Source organism: Chaetura pelagica, unplaced genomic scaffold, assembly GCF_000747805.2.
Source record: "Chaetura pelagica isolate M959 unplaced genomic scaffold, ChaPel_1.0 scaffold379, whole genome shotgun sequence".
Classification (NCBI taxonomy): Eukaryota; Metazoa; Chordata; class Aves; order Apodiformes; family Apodidae; genus Chaetura; species Chaetura pelagica.
Window position 1 is genome coordinate 32,226 of NW_009954412.1, and position 8,097 is coordinate 40,322.

An 8,097-nucleotide genomic window follows, 5' to 3' on the forward strand; every position below is an offset into this window, starting at 1 on the left:
CCTGCTGATGCACTTCATCTTGCACTTAGCATGACTCAATCTGGGCAGTCAATATTTCATTATTTTTTTAAACTTTAAAGCAGAAATAAAGTGATACAAAAGGGGACCCCAGTGCAAGCTTCAACCAAATCCCTACAGTTTGTGCTCAGCTGGTTTGCCCTCCTTTTTCTCATGGCATGGCTTTACTTCTCCCTATCCATATGTTCTGATAAAATGCTTACCTGCACATTATTCAACACAACAACCAGGGGTGTACCTACAAGACTCCAAAACTTTAAAGCAGAAATAAAGTGATACAAAAGGGGACCCCAGTGCAAGCTTCAACCAAATCCCTACAGTTTGTGCTCAGCTGGTTTGCCCTCCTTTTTCTCATGGCATGGCTTTACTTCTCCCTATCCATATGTTCTGATAAAATGCTTACCTGCACATTATTCAACACAACAACCAGGGGTGTACCTACAAGACTCCAGACATTAGGAGTTCTCTATTTCCTGTTTTCAGATCTCCATTTTCAATTGTAAGGGTGTCTACTTTAGCAGAGAGGACCTCTGCTCTGAGAGCACTATAACCTACCTCTGCACTCTTTTGGGGGGCTCTCTGACCTCTTTTTGCACACAAGATGAACAAGCCCCTAGGACAGCACAGACAATTCCTCTTCCCTTCTGTCTGCACTTTTGCTCATTCCTGTGCTGTTCTATTCGCTCTTCCACTTTTTCCTCATTTTTCCAATATTTTTGGGCCCATTCTATTCCCACATGAGATGATGCACATTTACACTGTTGGAGCAGTTTATCCATGGCTATCTTGTCTGTGATGCCCATTTACTGTCGTGAGAAGAGCACCTCCCCTGGAATAGGGCAATGGGCCTGATCCTCTCTCCTTTCCCCCAGGCAGGGATGCCTCCTTGGGTGAGATATCATGACTTTCACCTTTTGGTTTGGGGTGAAAGCATCCCTGGGTGTATTGTGCACTTTTATTATTATTATTGCTGCAGTATTGACATCTATGAATACCACTGTTGTAGTCAGAGCATTTATCAATGACCATATCCAACTTGTTCTACCTGTCACCTTAATAAATCACCACGCTTTTATATCCAATTACTTTCTATTTGCCACTTTTGAGAATCCATTCACACAGCAGTCTTCACTGGAGGACAGTGGGACAGACAAATGCTGTTATGTGGTCCTACACATAATCCTTTAGTCCTAAACTGTTTATTAGGACCTGGGACCTAGGACTGCAGTCCAGCCACCCCCAGTGCCCCAGTATATGAGGTTTCCTGGAAAGCACAGAGGCTGTAGTCTGAAATCCTGTAGCTTCAACAGGAGGATCCCCCTCCACCACACATCCATGCCTCACACACACTTGAAGGATTCTTGCCTTCTCATGACACCTGGTAATGTCAGACCTTGAGATCAGTCATGTCACACCACAGTTTCTGCCCAAGAACTCCCAGAATCGCCGCACACGGTGGTGGGCACCTCTCTGAAAGCTTCTCCTTTCCCCAGAGCAGACTGTGCTTAATGCTCAGAACAGCCTTTAATCAAATCCTCAATGAGAGGATAACAGCACCAGCACTTCAGTTGGGCTGTGGCACAGGAGGGAGGCCAGATCCCACACTGCAGCTCCTGCTCTCAGCACTCAACCTCTTGTCTGCACCCAACAAGCCTTCCAGGAACCCTCTGAGCAGGCCAAGGCCAAGGCCAAGGCCAGCAAGCTCCTGTGACTAGTGGCCAGGCCACCTCAGCCAGAGGACACCTACAGCTAGAGAAAAATCTGAACCTCTGTTTCTAAAAGATATGAACAAAATCCAGTGAGAAAAAGGTAAGACCACAGTTTTTTTGTGGTCCCCTCCAAAGAAATCCCCTAAATAGATGCAAGTCAACAGAAGCTTTAATGAGCAAAGAGCAAGGTCAAACTCCCTGGAGACACCCTTGGCTGCCCACTGGCAACCCCCTATTTCAGGGACTATTTCTGACACCCCCATGCCCAATCCTGCATGTTACCCTGGTGGATCTTCTGCAAGACCAGCTGGTGCATCTAGAGACATTTTATCTGCCTTCCTGTTACCAAGGGATTTTAAATGGCACTTCTCTCAAGCCAGGTTACATAAAAGCAGACAAGAAGCAAAAGCAAAGGATATTCACAGCATCCTCAGCAGATCCAAACCTCTTAAAAGTTTGCAGAAAACAAAAGTGACTCCCAATCCACATACAGGGGGTGCAGCTCCCAGCCAGCCCTGGTCCCCCCTCCTACAACCCCATTGCCCTTCACCTTGTTCCTGGTGGCACGGAGCAGCCCAGGGTACAAACCCCATATGGAAAAAATAATCTTGGCTCTGTTTCTGGCAGGCTATTGCCTTGAGTTGGCTCTTCCAGAAGCTGGACAGTGTCTGTATGGAGGGGGCTGGGTCCCTGCAGCGGGGGACTTGAGAGCAGAGCAGGCTGAGCCAAGGGACCCTGCCCCTGTGGGGCTGGGACTGCAGTCCCACCCAAGCTGCCCCTGCTCTGCTACCCACCCACCCACCCTCCCTCACCTCAGCTCTGGTTGCCAGCACAGACTGAGCCCCCAAGGAGCCAGAACTGACTGATGCCCTGCTGGGAGCTGGCACAGCCAGCATGCCAGAACAGAGCCTGGGTACAGCACAACACAACACCTCTGCCCACAGTGGGACATCCCCAGCTTGTCCCCATGCTCACAGAGGTGGCCACACAGCAAGGACAGGGGCTGTGTCTGAGATAGTTATGAGGTCCCTCAGCAGCGTCATGGCTGTGCCTTCTGCTTCCCAAGGCAGAGCAACTCACAACCCTCATCTTGTTACTAGTATTTTGATAATTAATAACCTGAACTTTGTACCATAAACCACTGCTGCAAATTTTTATGTTGAGGTCCCCAGCAGCTAGGAAACATGAGCCACTACAGGGCTGTGGTACTCTTTGGAGCCACCAGTTCAGCCCAGTATACAAAGGGAAGCTTCCTCTTCCCAAGCAGGAGGGTTACAGCAGCTCAGAGGTGGGCTGGAGCCCACAGAAGGGGAGGAATGCCTGGAAAGAAGGAGGAGGTGAAGCTGTGGTTTCCCCACCTCAGAAGCAGTGAGCAAGGACATCAGCAGCTCCACTGATGGCAGGCTGTCCTAGCAACAAGCCTCAGGGTCTGCTCTGCACATACCTCAGAGTGAATCCAGCCTGCAGGGAGGACATCAGCTTCTGCAGACCATCACTCCACTCAAGTCTCCCTCAGCATCACCAGCCCCCAGTCCCCATGGGCTCTAAGCTGCACTAAAGGCTCCTCGGGAAAAGCTTCTGACTCTCAGTGCTGCTTTCTTAGTGCTGAACACATTCTATTGTGTATTAGTTGTATTATCTAACTCGTCCACCTATGCAGCTCTTCACCATCTCTTGCACAGCTCATGACTGTAATTAACACTGAATGACTTCAGGCTTCACCATTCCCCAGAAAGGTTATCATACACACCATCTACTCCTTATTCAGGGGCAAAAGCACCTGTTGGATTCCGAGAATTTTCAAACCAATTCCTGATTTAGTAAATAAACTTAACATTTAAAAAGAGGTGTCTCAACTCAGATTAATGTAATACAACCAAATCATGGCTTCAGTTGAGGAAATATCAACTTCAAATTGTGTTCACATACTAAGGAAGCAATAAAAAAAACAACAGGTGAGGTGAGACTTATCTGAGAGCAGAATAACTGAGAATATTTACTCCTAAAGGAATCTTAGGTCTCCAGCCAGATCCACAGTGTCCATCAGCAACAGGGCCCTGCCTTCTCCTGCAGCTGCCCCACCCACCCACCCTCCCTCACCTCAGCTCTGGTTGCCAGCACAGACTGAGCCCCCAAGGAGCCAGAACTGACTGATGCCCTGCTGGGAGCTGGCACAGCCAGCATGCCAGAACAGAGCCTGGGTACAGCACAACACAACACCTCTGCCCACAGTGGGACATCCCCAGCTTGTCCCCATGCTCACAGAGGTGGCCACACAGCAAGGACAGGGGCTGTGTCTGAGATAGTTATGAGGTCCCTCAGCAGCGTCATGGCTGTGCCTTCTGCTTCCCAAGGCAGAGCAACTCACAACCCTCATCTTGTTACTAGTATTTTGATAATTAATAACCTGAACTTTGTACCATAAACCACTGCTGCAAATTTTTATGTTGAGGTCCCCAGCAGCTAGGAAACATGAGCCACTACAGGGCTGTGGTACTCTTTGGAGCCACCAGTTCAGCCCAGTATACAAAGGGAAGCTTCCTCTTCCCAAGCAGGAGGGTTACAGCAGCTCAGAGGTGGGCTGGAGCCCACAGAAGGGGAGGAATGCCTGGAAAGAAGGAGGAGGTGAAGCTGTGGTTTCCCCACCTCAGAAGCAGTGAGCAAGGACATCAGCAGCTCCACTGATGGCAGGCTGTCCTAGCAACAAGCCTCAGGGTCTGCTCTGCACATACCTCAGAGTGAATCCAGCCTGCAGGGAGGACATCAGCTTCTGCAGACCATCACTCCACTCAAGTCTCCCTCAGCATCACCAGCCCCCAGTCCCCATGGGCTCTAAGCTGCACTAAAGGCTCCTCGGGAAAAGCTTCTGACTCTCAGTGCTGCTTTCTTAGTGCTGAACACATTCTATTGTGTATTAGTTGTATTATCTAACTCGTCCACCTATGCAGCTCTTCACCATCTCTTGCACAGCTCATGACTGTAATTAACACTGAATGACTTCAGGCTTCACCATTCCCCAGAAAGGTTATCATACACACCATCTACTCCTTATTCAGGGGCAAAAGCACCTGTTGGATTCCGAGAATTTTCAAACCAATTCCTGATTTAGTAAATAAACTTAACATTTAAAAAGAGGTGTCTCAACTCAGATTAATGTAATACAACCAAATCATGGCTTCAGTTGAGGAAATATCAACTTCAAATTGTGTTCACATACTAAGGAAGCAATAAAAAAAACAACAGGTGAGGTGAGACTTATCTGAGAGCAGAATAACTGAGAATATTTACTCCTAAAGGAATCTTAGGTCTCCAGCCAGATCCACAGTGTCCATCAGCAACAGGGCCCTGCCTTCTCCTGCAGCTGCTTAGCCACACCACAGCCACATGCAACACTTGTGATACATTAAGTATTTTATAGCCGTAGTTGATACAAGGCAAGTGCAGAAAACTCAACTGCTTTCTTGTGCTACCTGGGAAACGCTGCCCTGGGCCACAACAGGAGTTGGGGATGGAAAGAGGTCCCTGCAGTCACCAGGATCCCCCCCATCCCCACCTGGCAGGGAGGGTGTCAGGGTGGGCAGGAGGAAGGGGAAGGGACCCCACAGCCTGATGGGGCCTCAGGAAGAGCAGCATGTATGAACAGCTGGGAGGAAAAGTGCAGCCCAAACCTTAAGGAGTTGTCTCTCTCCACAGTCACCACGCATGTCAGGGTCTCCTCTGCCTCAGGACAGGCACATACCAGGAGGCCACAGGACGGACACTCAGACCACACCTGGCACACTGCTCCATCAAGGAGGTCCTCCATGTTCCAGGGGATCCCACTGAGCAGCCTGGTATAGGAAGTGGCCCACCAGAGCTCCTGACAGGGAGAGGTCCTGTTGCCTTGTGTCCAGGTGGGACAGGCAGGGGCACTCATGCACAGAGTGTCCCTGCAGTGCAGCCTGGAGGGGAAGGGCTCTGTGCAACACAGCCTGGCCAGGCAGGGTAGGAGAGGGCTGGGCTGGGCCAGCCTGCTCACCCTAGCAACTACTGCTTCACCTTGTGGGTTGTTTGTTTGCCTGGCTATCACAGACACAGCTGCCCATCTAACACTTGCCATAAACACCTAAAGTCCCCTGTCTTGCCCTTCTCTGCACAAGTTATAATGTTGACTCAAAACACTAAATCCATTTATCTCATGTAAATATGTCCACTGAACTGAAGCCCCAGTTCTTGAATCTCCCAAGTAATGCCAGACACCTGAGGGTGCACCTAGGAAGATGTAGAACGAGTTGCTGTTGAAGCACACCAGCCGTGGCTTTGTCCACCACAAGAAGTTGGGAGTGTCTGAGGAGTCTTCCCAGATAACTGGCTGCTTTGGGCTGGTTTGCTTTGGAAGTCTCCCAATGAACAAACAATAATTCCAAAACACACTCCCTCATTCTGTTCTTGTTTGCCTACATTTTGAAAATAAATCCACGCTACTTGTTACAGAGATGGGAAGCGCAACATGCAAAGAGCACTCTCAGCACACTCGTTCATCCTGTTTCAAGAGCAGAAAATCTGGCTTTGTCACAACCCCCAGCAGTGATAAAGCCCTTCCTGGCACCTTCCTTCATCATTAACACATATGTGCTGTAATTTGTAGGGACTCCTCAAAATCAAACAGTCTGTGTTGCAAAGATGTCTTAAATTATGTCAACCAGTATAAACCAGGGGAGACAAGTAGAAGGTTCCTCTGTTGCCCCTGCATGAAGCTTCCCTTTCAGCTGGGCTCAGTGCATGCAGCAGTATTATCTTCAGCATCCTGAAGGAATTTTGCTCTGAGGGCTCCTCATGCCCTGGCTCCCTGTGCCTCACACACAAACGTTTTACATTCCACTCCAGCCAGTAATTCCACTCTGTGCTCACCTAATGCAAAGGTGGACACATTTTAACCATGGGACACAAACCACAAACACAGACACTGTGAAATTAATTCAGTTCCTCTGGGATCAAAAGCAGCACAAATCTTAGAAGAGCTACTTGCTTTGCCTGCTGTGGAGATAAACCAGAAGATTACACTGATCTTAATTTGAATTATCCCCTGGGCTTTGATCCGTTGTGTCTGGTTCATGAACTCAGGGCAGAGTTACTGTCATGCCCAAGCTGCACCTGGGCTTGGTCAGGGATGTCTGTCAGTAGGAAACATGCCAGCAAACTGCACCTCCTGGAAAAACTGGGACTCCTCCTCCTCTCTGACAGAAATAAAAAGATAAGTACATTGTAAAATAATGGGGGGGGAGGGAGAAGAGGAAGTATGAAAAAGTATACAAATAAGTAATAAAAGTGGAAACACTTTCAAGACAAACCTCAACAAAACCAAACCAGAGTTCCTGGTTTTCAACAAGACTGTTGTCACTGCACCACACCTGATCTTTCCTGAAGCCTAGTCTCTGGGATCTATTGAATCCAGTTCACAGGCAACAATCCCCCTATTACAAACACCTCTCCATCAATCTGAACTCTCAGAGAAAATGTACGACAGACCCAGTGTTACACCTATGAGCACCATGGTGGCAAACCCAGCAGCCTGAAAGCCAAGGTCAGCATCACCCTGGCTCTGAGATGCCTGCATCAGTCTGCAGACCAGAACGTTTCAGGACAGCCAGAAGTGAAGCATAAATCACTCTTTGCTACTTCATTAATTTCCCTGGCTTTTCCAGCTTTCCCACTCACCTGTGCTTGCAGTCAAGCACCTCAGTGCTTCTGCACCAGCTTTATCCCGCTCTCCTCCTCTGGAGGGCATCTTACAGCTTCCCAGCCTTCCAAGAAGCATCTCAATCCATTTTAGTTAATAATTCACCAGAGAAGATTCAATCCTCTCCTTTTAGCTCACTTGACCATTAAGAGCCAGAAGAACTAGTGAAACACTTTCTAGCTAACAAGTATTTAACAGAACTTTTAGCATATTTAAACAGATCCATTCTAACCTATATTAAATATTAAAAAATCAGAATACCTCACTTTCATATGCAGTACTCTAATGAGGTAAAGAAACTGGTCTAACAATGGGAAAGAAAAAAAATATGGAGAAAAAGTGCCTGAAGTCTCTCTCTGTATATCTCCGTGGCAGAGTTGTTTACTTCCAAAATGAATTACTGCAGAGCAAAAAGGCTAAGAACAACAAACCACACTGGCTCACGAGGTTTGAGATATTATCTATCCTAAAATTAACTCCTGTGGATCTCCTGTAAACACTGTAAAAATATCACTTGTTATTTAGACGAAAACACCCAAACTCACCCCCAGGCTGTGCTAGTGAGAGGATGTGAACACTGCAGAGTCACAGGCTGGAGAATGAACCACTGGCAGGGAGGTTGGGCAGCAGGTTCTCACCTCCCTGCCCAAC

The 8,097-nt window shown here is 48.1% G+C and overlaps 1 protein-coding gene across 1 annotated transcript in view; it reads right to left on the reverse strand.

The window, feature by feature from the left end:
* GFOD2 (glucose-fructose oxidoreductase domain containing 2) overlaps positions 1–8,097 on the reverse strand; it is an 11,048-nt gene that overhangs the window by 1,576 nt on the left and 1,375 nt on the right. The gene's annotated exons all lie outside the window — the stretch shown is intronic.